A 12486-nucleotide genomic window follows, 5' to 3' on the forward strand; every position below is an offset into this window, starting at 1 on the left:
AGATTATCAATCAACAAACGATCTAATCAGTTAGATTGAAAAGTCTACAAAAGCAGCTTGAAGAGTGCAAGATCAAAGACCAAGATTAACCGACAAAGGAAAGTCACAGATTTACAGGATTTGCAAAGATACACTAAGCCAGAAAGGAAAGCTTTAGAGATAACTTAAAGTAGGGTTTAGTACATTCTATTTCATGCTGTATAAATCTGTGTTTACTAATCTATAAAGTAAACACCGGTTTTTTTGCTTTTAATTGTATTAAACAGATCTAATTTTTCTTATAACTCTCTTAAGGAAGAAGCTGAGTTCTTAACATACAAAGAACCCATAATTTATAGCAAAACACTAGCTTGATTTTTATATAAAATTAAGTGAGTTTTGAAATATTGTGTGCACTGTGTCTATTTCAGTTAGCATAATATTATTACATTTCTTATCTACTCTGATCATCAAGTTAAAGAAAATCAAAAAGCCTTTAAAAATAACCAAAACACATTCACCCCCTATGTTGTATTCATTACCTAACAGTTTCAATCATAAACAGATTCGAGGCACGAAGTATTAAGAACCAGTATTTAGGGATAGAGAATGAGATATAATGTTTCTCTTTCTTCCTCACTATGAATGTGTGATTCTGTTTCGTGTACCTCACAAGTGTTTCACTCTTCTCTCCACTCGTGTTTACACTCATTCTCACAAGTCTATCACTCCTCTCATAGCTCCAAAATCCAGTTGTACCTGCAAGAAAAATCACCTTAGCCATCCTTAAGGAGGTCACAGGTGGTGCAATGGGAGTTCACAAATCCCCATTCTTGTTAGACTCGTCAAATGAATCTAGGTCATAATTTATAAGTTGCTAGTTTCTTGTTGAGGGTTCCAAATTTGAACTCTGGGAAGGTAAACAATGATCCAAAGAATTTAACATAAAAATCAAAGTTTCCTTCTAATGTCTGTGAAGATATTTTCTTGTGACTCATCAGGTAAATCTAAATCATTGTCAACAAGTGGTTGATCTACACCTATGTCAGATACACTATCCACAGATGCATACAAGGGATTTAAGCCTGGGGAGGTAGACACTGACCACTGACATATGGATATTGGATCAGTATCATCTCCTAACACCTGTAAAGGCAATTGGTCCATTAAAGAACCTTGAACAATCAAATCTGACCTTAAAATGGTCAAAACTCTTTTTTCCATTAACTCTTCTTTTATTTGTGTAACCTTTCCTTGTGCATCAAGAATTGTTTATGTTTGAGGTGGTGACACTACATCAGATACCCTGGCCGACAGGAGAATTTCAATAAACGCACCCTGTTGAGAGGATGAATCTAGTAACTATTTTTGTGCCTTTTCAGCAAATACATCTTTTTGAGAAGATGTATGGGGGCTAGAAGTTGCCTCAGTTTCAATACTACTCATCTTTGTAGGAGACAGAGCTGTTAGGTTGAATTCAGAACCTTCCTTATGTGGTGCACTCAGGAACTTTCTCCCCCACGCTCATTCATACTTCATTTTAGTGGTAAGAGAGTATTGTTTGGTTCCACTTCTGTGTTTGTCTTTACTGTCTGGGTTAGAAGATGTGGGTTTTCAACCTCATGACTATCAATGAAAGAAGGCCATTGGAGGCTGAACTTGTATCACAGAATATAGGGCAATATAGAGATAAAATGCATTTAAGATCCATAATGAATGGAAATTATGCATTTAATCTTTGAGAAAAATGATGTACAATAGTGATTTCAAAAAGATTTTAATGAAATAAGCAATCATTAAAGTAGAAAGAAGTTTAATTTTTCTTTTAAAACTGTTTGAGTGCACAAGTCTGTTTTTATGCACAAAATATAAATAATCATGTGTTTTAATATGAAAAAGATACAGACTCATGACCTAGCAGTATTAAGAAGAGAAAGAAAGATTTTATCTTTCAATATGAATGAGTTTTTGTAAAAGTATTGATCACTTAGGGTAAAGTCTAAGCAATTCCCATGCATGTCAAAAGCTCCATAATTTATCTTAATAAAATTTTAATCAACAACATGGGTTATTGATAAATAATCTTAATAAGAATGAGTATGTTGCTGATTTCAAATTATAGTGAATCTGTTAGATATAGCAAAGCATATAAATTCACTAGAACTTAAAATCTCACAATTATCTGCAATAAAATATTAACAATATATCATTGACTGATACTTGTCAAGTACTTTAGATACCAATAATTATGTTGCATCCTATTTTAAATGTTAAAATAAGGTATCAATGAATTAAATACCAATTATCTATTAAATAGACATTAGCATTCAATTTCATATATCATACAATTGTTAACTCCTAACAACTGTAATATATCAAATAATATTTGTTCAATAAATAAAGTAACATTAACCAACATTGTATTGTTTGCAATCTTAGAAAGATATACTAAGTTTCATATACTTTGATCCAATGAGTATTGCATCTATATCAAAGCATTTAGGAATTTGCAAGTGAGTATGAAAATTATTCTAAGTGGACAACATATGAAAATTATTTTTGATATAGATAAATATATTATCAAATAAGTCAAATTAAATATAAAGGGAATTAAATAATGGGTTTATATAAATTTAAATAAATGTACATATAAATAAAATATTACATGTAAAATTTATTTATTTTAGATAAATTTCTTCTATCTAAAATCTAATAGTTTGCTAGAAAATATTTAAAAATTATTTATGTCATATATGTACTTGTTTTATTTCTTTACGGAGTTAATTTTTATTTTGTAATAAAATTATTTTATGTACTTTGATTATATTTTATTTTCACAATTCTAAATTTATTTTAAATATTTCATTTTATTTTATATTTTCTAAGTTATTAAAACTTAGAATTATTAGGGCACTTGTTCAGATTTTGCAAAGGGCACTCTGATGTGCTTAGAGGAGTTCCAGGTAATATCACAAATACTAATAATTCACAATTAGCTCATAGGTAAACTCTTAACAAAATATCATTAACTGATATGAGTCAAGAATTAGCACACAGCTAGTCATGCTACAATCATGATTCTAATTTCTTAAGATGTAAACATTTCTAAATTCAGTGAATCCTGAAACCTAAATCTCATAATTAACTTATAACATATAAGTTACAATCAATATACTGGATATCAATTGTTGACAAATTTAGTTATAATCAATCATGCTGCTTATTTATCTTAAGTTAATTTGAATTATGGAGCAAATAAAATCATTGAATTGCTTTAATTTCCATAATCCAAACTACCTAAAATAAATACTAAATATCAATAAGTTAGATACTAGCACTTAAATATTTATAATTATCTTTGAATAATCACCAATAGGATATATGACTTATATACATGGCAATCACTCTCTAGATAATTAGTATTTTTAGAAATACTTTCTAAGCATATAAAAAATTGAGAGTTTTATATACATAACTTAGAAAATACTTCAATTTTTAATATTAGTGATTTTAGAAATAAAAATTGATTACTTAGAACCAAAATTCTAAATAATATCACTAATACTAAAAGTATCACAATTATTCATACATGATACAAATAACTATGTTGCATATTATTTTAATATAATTTAAATTATGAGAATGATATGAAATGGAATTGTCCAAAATCATAATTTAAATCAATCAACGTAATATTCGAACTTAATGTTATAATATTTAATTATCACAAATGTATATCACATTGTCATCATGATAATCAAGATAGTAGCACTAAGTACGAGGTACTGGATTACTGATAAATTTACAAGTCCTTTAAATATTGAAGATTTAATACTTGTGAACTTATATAAAGAATTCCTTACAGATGGGATTTTCAACTAATGTGTAATGAATGATATCCCACACTTACAAACCAGTCTTGAAAGATTAATTTTAACAAGTGATTTAATAAGTGTTTCTGCAAGTGATTATTTGACTAAAAGACATGCTCTCAAAATAAATGATACTTGGTGTCAAGGTGCCTTGTCATAGAGTGTTCCACGGAGTTATTGGATTTAAGGTTGTTTTTTTATATCATAACAAGAAATCAATCTTCTTCCACGAAGTTGACAGCTTCCCGAGATGCTTCTTATGTCTTTCTTACAACCTGCGTAATCTATATAGTCAAACATGTTAAGCACAATATCATTAGGGCACTTTACTCCAAGAGTTGATAGTCCCTTAAGATATCTAATAATCTTGTTAATAGCTATAAGATTGGATTATCTAGGATCCACTTGGAACCTTGCACTTTGGCATCTTGAGAACATTACATGTTGTCTATTTGCATTTGAGTAAAAAAGTGAGTTTGTCATACCTCTATAGCTTGTCATTTTACGTGAGTTACACTAGTCAAGCTTAAGTGGTTTCTATTGGTAAGTATTGTATTGCTAACATTCTTTTGGTTTACTTGTGCTCCTAAAAGAAATATTCTTTTGGCTTGCTTGAGATCCTAAAAGAATTTTTCTAATGTCTTGCTTGAAGTAATTTCAAAAAGAATTTTAACTTTTCCAACACGATCCTCCATACCTACTCGGAAATTACTTAGCAAATAATCTTGCATAAGTTTTTGTTAGTAGACCAACATATAATATTATCATTATATCACCGCACATATATAACATTATTTTTATGCCTAGTGATAAGAGAGTTATTAATACGACAACTCTACTAGTTCATATTTAACAGTAACTTCAGTTAGAGTGCCATACCATGTCCTCGACGATTTTTTGAGTAGCATACTAGTTCATACCAACCTGAAGTGAGCTTATAAAGAAGAGATATATATAGTCCAATAGATCTACAACTGCAAAGTCCATGAACTGTTGTGCATTGACTTCCTCCTTTGACTCACCAACCAGAAGTGCACTTGTACACATCTACTAGAGTCCAATTCTAAGTTTGAATGTGCATCAGGTGCCTGATATGTCGTAATATGCTCAATTTTCATCACTGGTGCTTTTTATTAGATAATGCTTCCTGAAAATAACCTAGCATCCAGTTTGGCCTTGTCCCTCGTAACAATGCCATTGTCATCCAGTTTTGACTTATGGTTATCCTTATACTAATTAAAAAATTATCATTTGGTTTGGATACCAGCTTCCTAACAATCTTCTTTCTGACTGATTGAGTTCATCTTGCTTTGCAATATTCCAATCATTCCGGATCTATCAGAGCTTCTGTAATTTTCTTAGTTTCTTCTTCAGATCGAAAAACTAGAAAAACAATTATTCATACTCAGTACCCTGCTAATCATTACTTCACCATCTAGATCACTTAAGAACTAGACTCAGGGAATAATATTAAAATCAAACCCTTTGTCTCAATAAATATGTTCTTGTATTGTCCTTTTTATTTGCAATGTAGTGTTGTGTCTAACTAGCTGATCCTTCTATTGCTCCCCCTAAGCTGTTGCTGGGATTTCCTAAAAATCCTTACCCTTGCTGACTGGCTTCATTGAAATAATGAGTTGTGTTATACACTACCATTCCACTGCTTGGATATGAATCATCAATACCATTAATTTCTCCTGTAACAGCTTGGAGCATAAAGTTGTTGAACTGTGCACTTAGACTGTCCATCACCTTTTGTTGATCAACCACAAAAATCCTGTAGGTTGTATACTCCACTGAGTAGCCATGAAAAATATTCTAACAATTTTAGCTGATAATGCCAAGATCTTCAAACAACTGAAAAACATTTCATTGTTTGTTTCATGTAGAACATTCTCTCCAAACACTTTCATGTTATCTAGTGTTTGCTTCTGTTGGCCATTAACTCATTAGTGGTCTTCATGTATCCATCCTTATCAAGGCTTGATCTTACTTGTAGCAAACTGTATTGACTGCTTCATCCCTTTGGAATTTAGAAAGTCTTGATTAGCTTGACATTTTACTCTTGTTGCTTTAATCAAGTTCCGGTTCTTTCTCTCCATTTAGACACAGAGCTCTCAGTGCTGAATATGTCTCAAAATATTCTTGATGTTACAGATATTAATCAGAACTGCTCCTTGAATTTAGTCCAATTATCTGATCACAAGATCATTTCTTTTACAATTGCTTCCAGCTTGATCTTCAGATGTGATCAATCACCATCCGTGATGTCTTGTCTTGAGAACAAATGAAAAAAAACTTTGTTTAATAATAGTAGTCATCCACCATCACTAAGGTATATCTTTGCTTTGATGTGATGTTATCTTTAACTTCTCTTCCTGACATGCCTCACATATTTCATCCTTCTGAATTCCAGATGAGGCAGTCCTCTCACTAACCCCTTTTCACAAAAGAGTTCCTTGATATGTTCAAGAGTGAGAGCTTCTAATGCCATAGCTAAACTTTTGTCAGATGAAGCTTTAACGTAGAAACCATTGACTTCACCTTTCCAGAGATTCTATTCTAGCCACGAGCATATCCTTTCCATACTTTTAACTAGAGCAAGCTTCTCAACCTTCCTGCTTCAGATGAGACACTAATCCTTCATTGATTTGACATTTTGTCCTTTGATGCATAACTGTCTGATAAGAGGATTTGTGCCTTGATTCTCCAGCAAGAAAGATGTTTCAGTTGTTATCAGTGACACCAATGATTAGTTGTTATCAGTGATACCAATTGTTGAATCCATGATGGCATCCCTTTTTCTTCATAGCTTTATCCCGTAATGAAAACCTTTGCTTTCATCTCCAAAGACTATTGATGGAATAGCTTTTGTCAATCAAATTTGATTGTGAGGCTCTTTTTTTGATCATATACCTTGAGTATGAATTACCAAGAATGTATATGAATCTGTTAACCTATCATGTCCCGCACTCAAAAATGGATTAACATTTCTTGGTACCCAACTTATCAGTTTGGGTCCAGATGGATTAGAGATTTTACTATAAACAGAAATAACAACAGCTGCAACCTTATCATGCTAATTCTTATCTTTGACTGGCCATTTTCTCCATTTTAATACCCTTGACAAATTTGTCTCTAGGCTAAGGGAAAAATGGTTCCAACCTTTCATAAGGAGGACTAATGGTCTTTGCCCTATTGTAATCCTAAAATATGCTTTTCTATAATGAATGCAAGTACTAAGAGATGCATTTATGGCATAGAATCAAGCAAACATTGTACTGAGACTACATGACATTCATTCAGAATCATTATACATAGGAATTAAGCAAGACATGCATGATATGGAACAAATAGAATTAACAAATAAATCACTAATTCTATCTAGTCCAATCCTGTTGATGTATCTCATCTAGTTGTCTCGATCCAATTATAAACTAATACATCTTAACAAACAGTTCAGAATAACTGAATAAATCACATTATAATAGGATATAGAGAGTAAGCATAAACAAAGGTCTTAAGTGCTGGAAAATATATATCTCACTAAAGTAATTAATCATGTTCAAAAATTATTTAAGCACATATTTTAAGATCTTCTAAAGTAACATGCACAAGTTAAACATCAATCCTAGTTACCCGAATAATATTCTAGTGAATTAGTTCTGCATTATCTATGTGTGATGTTATCATGCTTGTGCGTGTAAACATTTAAACACTAAGATCTTATCATGCATTGAATATTGAGAGCTAAATATTGTAGTGGTTTAAGAAATTAAAACCCGAGATATGTGATTTTGATCATCTTCAGAGATTGCTATGAAAGCAAGATATTCATGATACTCGTCATCTAATCCATCCCAACTCTTTCCCTATGCACTATAAGTTTTGACTGGCTGTTTCCTTAAGAAAATATTCCACCTTTGTCACATCTCTTCAACTGAGTCCCTACTCATCCTTATTGGTCAAGCTTCTTGTTCTATTGTAAAAAAACATCCTGATAGTTACTTGACACATATTTCTTGTCATACCTATAGCTATCAAATCTTTTTTATATCCCAATATCAGTCTTGTAATCACCTTTTGAACTAAATCTGTAAAAGTCTCTGCTTCAGAATAGATAGGCTTGATCCTTGGATATAGCTTATGTACTCCTTGTGAATCTGATACGACTAAACTTCCCTGATATATGAAACTCTGCCCTGACGTCAAGTCCCTCAAGTATTTTTACCTGAACTTCCTCTGATTCATCTATCAATAACTCTTACATCCTATCCTGAGGTTCCAACTTTAATGCATGTAATTGAGATATTTGTATGTCCCCACTATTCTCTCTGACCTCCTCAATTCCTTTCTTTATGATCTCATTGATTTCTGGATAAATGTAGCATTGGTACAAACCACTGTGTGACTGTATGATCTGGAATCATTAGAGTTGTCTTAAAATATTCGAGAAAAATTATACCCGTAGAAGTGTCATTATTTTCCCGCATCTGAAAATCCAGTGGTATCCTATGGAGTTAGTCTTTAAGGAAGTTCCACAATTTTCTTCTGCATGTCTTGAAATCAGCTTCATTGGAATAAGAAAACCATTATCTTCGATTTCCGTTTTTGGAAATTTTCAGTCTGAATAGCACATGGTCTTCGTTTTCTTCGAAAGATTAAAATCATGTTTAAAGCCCGGAGGAATCTTGAGTCTACCTATACTTGAGAACCCTTAATTTTATATTTAAGAAAAAAATTTAAATTTCCGAAATTTTAAATTTCTTAGAAAATAAATTAATCAAAAATAAATATTTATGAAAAATTTAATTTTCAAGAATTTCGAATTTTCTTAAAAATTAAAATAAAACATAAACTAATATTTAAGAAAAATTTAAATTTAAGAATTTTAAATTTCTGGAAAAAATAAATAAATCAAAAAATAAAAATATGAGGCTACATAATTTTTTAAGTGTTCACTTGCGACCAAGGAGTCTCCTTTTATAGCTAACTTGCGACTTGTTTTGCCTCATGGAGCTACTTGTCGCAAGTTACTGACTTAACCATTAATTCATTCTGCTTGCTGTGTACAGGCTAACTTGCGACTAGAAGGACTGAGATTGCCTTAGATTATTTTTCCAACCATCCTAACCTGCGACCTGAGGATTCCAGTTGCTGCCTTAGTTTTTGAGAGAAAAAAACACTAACTTGCGAATACAAGTTGTACTACTCTACTTACTCTGAGTTTGTTTTTGTTGATTTTCAACGCATGACCCACACACAGGACTAAGAAAAACAACTTCCATGCGTGTGCCATGTATGCTTGACTGCTTCTGCTGTTTAAACAAACAGGTTAGCGCGTGAGATGGCTGACTTCCAAATTGTTGCATTTTTCTTTTTCTTTCGCGCGTGTACTGAGGCTAGACAGCTGCTTAGTTGTCGCATGTTACAAGTTAACCATGTAATTATTTCCTTAACTTGCGACCTACACTTGTTTTTGTTTAGCGCATGAAGAACTATGTTAACACTTCAGGTACATAATCTTGTTAATCACATTTGGAAGCCACAAAATAAAATTGATCAAATAAGCTGCCAAACCAGTACTAACACCTAAACAAAAAAACAAAAGCAAGTACCAAATACTGAAGCAGCCGAAGTGAATCCACCGAATAAAAATTAAATTAAAAATTTTTATTTACTAAAATTTAAGTGATAAATTAATTTACTCAAATTTATAAAATAAATTTATTTAAATTAAGTTCATACAATAAACTTATTTAAATTAAATTTATAAAATGAATTTGCTAAATTCAATTTTAAAAAAAAATTATGTAAATGTAAATTAATAAAATAAATATTTTTAACAAGGTCTCTCGTCAATTGGAGTTCCAACAGTTTCATCACACCGAGCTGCACTGGGCTAAGGATCATGATTTGTGTATCAATCAGTCAGCTCTGATACCAAGTGTTAGGTCCCGAAGTATCGTAGAAAGGGGGTTGAATACGGTACTCACTAAATTAAAAAATTCTTTTGAATCTTTTATGGAAATATAATTTAGTGTTCGGTTAGTGGTTCTGTGTTCTTGAGGTGAATAGTGTTTGGAATAATAAAACGAGGAACACAAGATATTCGGGGAAATATATATTCATATATAAATCCACGAGAGTGTTGCTAAACTTTGGTTAAAAAAATTAACCGACTACAATCTAAGAACAACAAAGTTCCTAGCTAATGCAAAGATAAAAAAAATAAATCCTATACAATGATCTAGCTTTTGTTTGTCTAAGGATTTAATTACCGGGTAATGTTAATAATTCCCCTATGAATATACAAGAGTTAAATCGGATATTATAACGATACACCGGTGAGAATATTAACGGATATGAAGTTGAGTGTGTTTCTCCTATGTTTCTCTTTGCTTCTATTTTCACCAGTTCTCTTGGGAGAAAAGATGAACATAACAATTCTGTTGGTGAGACTGTGTAGCTGTATGAACAGTTACGTGATAACTCAACACAATAACAACACTAGAACAGGAAAGGTTAATAATACTACGTCTACACAAGAAATCAGGAAGAATGAAGACAAGGAAAATACAAAGAATCAGAAGATTAGAAGAAAGCCTGAAGTCTGTCTACAGGTCACTGAAAGAAGTTCATTAATATGATCATGCCTCAGTGAAGAACAAATGTTAAATACTTTCAGGGTTTCAAAAAGGTTGAAGATTCAGTATATAAGAGCTACCGGAAGATTTCAGTGTATTGGCATTGATTGAAGATAGACAGTGTTCGAAGCATAGGAATCTGAAGAATTGAAGACAGGGTATAGACATAGGTTAATGAAGACGTTGTCTAAAGTACCAGAAAGGATTCCAGTGAAAGTACAGTTATTTATTGATAGTCAGTGTCTGAAGCAATAAAGTTGAGGCAAGCTTAACAATGTAATCAAGGTTATAATACGAAGACCTGAATCGGGATTAGTCGTCTGTGAACCAGACCAGTTGCACTAGGCGTCAACAGCTCGTGAAAGGAACCTGGGTATTATTTTTAGAAGAATTGTTAAGTTGAGGAACACACTTGGATTGAACGTTTATCTGTTAAAGTACGAGAATAGGTGCGCGGGATATACAGCTCAACAGCTCAGGGGACTGGCGAAGCTCAAAGTTTAATTGCTAAATTAAATAAATTATTTTATGGACTTTAATATAATTTATTTAATAAACTTAAAATGATTTATCTTATAAACTTTAAATAAGTTTATTTTATAAATCTAAATTAGTTTATTTATATAAGTTATATTTAAGTTTATTTTATAAATTAATTTAATTACAATTTAAACTTAAAAAGAAAAAGAAAAAGAAAAGAAAAAGAAAATAGAAAAAGAGAAAGAAAAGAAAAAGGAAACAAAAAAAAGGAAAAACAAAAAGAAAATAGAAATCAAAAGAAAAAGAAATGAATAAACAAAAGTAACTAGGGAGGGGCATTGTCGCCATAGGAGAGGTTGTTAGTTAAGTTTTTTGATTAAGTACAAACATGTACTTGGTGATTTTTGTAACATGCATTAACTCCCTCCCCTCTTGTCGCCACAAACATGTCGCCACAGAGTAAAGAATATTCCTCGTCGCCACAGAAGGTTTGATCGCCACAGAGCTCCTCAATTCTCAGCCACACATTTTATTGTGTATAAAGTCTACACTTTGCAGCAGATCTGAATTAATACTGTTTATCTTCTTCTCCAACAAAAAGAGAGCTGATAAAACAAGAAGCGGAGATTTACAGAGGAGTTCAAGCTACTTGAATATCCGTTTAACTTCTCACCGGAGTAACGTTATAATGCCCGATTTATCTCTTGTATATTCTTAGGGGCATTGTAATCGTTACCCGATAATTAAATCCTAGTACAAATAAAAGCTAGATTATTGTATAAAATTTGATTTGTAAATATTTGTAGTAGCTAGGAACTTTATTGTTCTTAGATTGTAGCCGGTTAATTTATTTACCGGAGTGTAGCAACCCCCTCGAGGTTTTATATACGAATATATATTTCCCCGAATATCTTGTGTTCCTTGTTTTTATCGTTCCAATCACTATTCCTCTCAAGAACGTGAAATCACTAACCGAGCACTAAATATTTTATCCGCTAAAGATTCGAAAGAATATTTAATTTAGTGATTATCGTATTCAACCCCCCTTCTACGATAATTCGGGACCTAACAATTGGTATCAGAGCAGACTGATTGATACACAAATCAGGATCCTTAAAAATAATTTATTTTATTAATTTTTCATTTACATAAATTTATTATGAATTTATTTAAATAAATTTATTTTATAAATTTGACTAAATTTATTTACTATTTAAATTTTAGTAAATAAAAAATTCTTAATTTACTTTATTTTTTGGTTGTTTTGGCTGCCAGATTAGCTACCAATTGTTGCCATTGTTTTGTTTGGATTCTTTGTTCAAATTACTATTTGGCAGCTTGAGTTATCAATTTATTTTGGCAGCCCTGTAACTGGTTTGGACAGATTTGTACATCTGGGACGCGCAGACAAAACAGGAAGTAAATGTGCAGCCATTATACACGCGCGGAAGCCGATTTCCTGTAGCCGCACGAGTGCACGCGCGGGAATTGTTTTCTGAGCAGCTCAG

The sequence above is a fragment of the Apium graveolens genome, chromosome 10 (genome assembly GCF_009905375.1).
Source record: "Apium graveolens cultivar Ventura chromosome 10, ASM990537v1, whole genome shotgun sequence".
Classification (NCBI taxonomy): Eukaryota; Viridiplantae; Streptophyta; class Magnoliopsida; order Apiales; family Apiaceae; genus Apium; species Apium graveolens.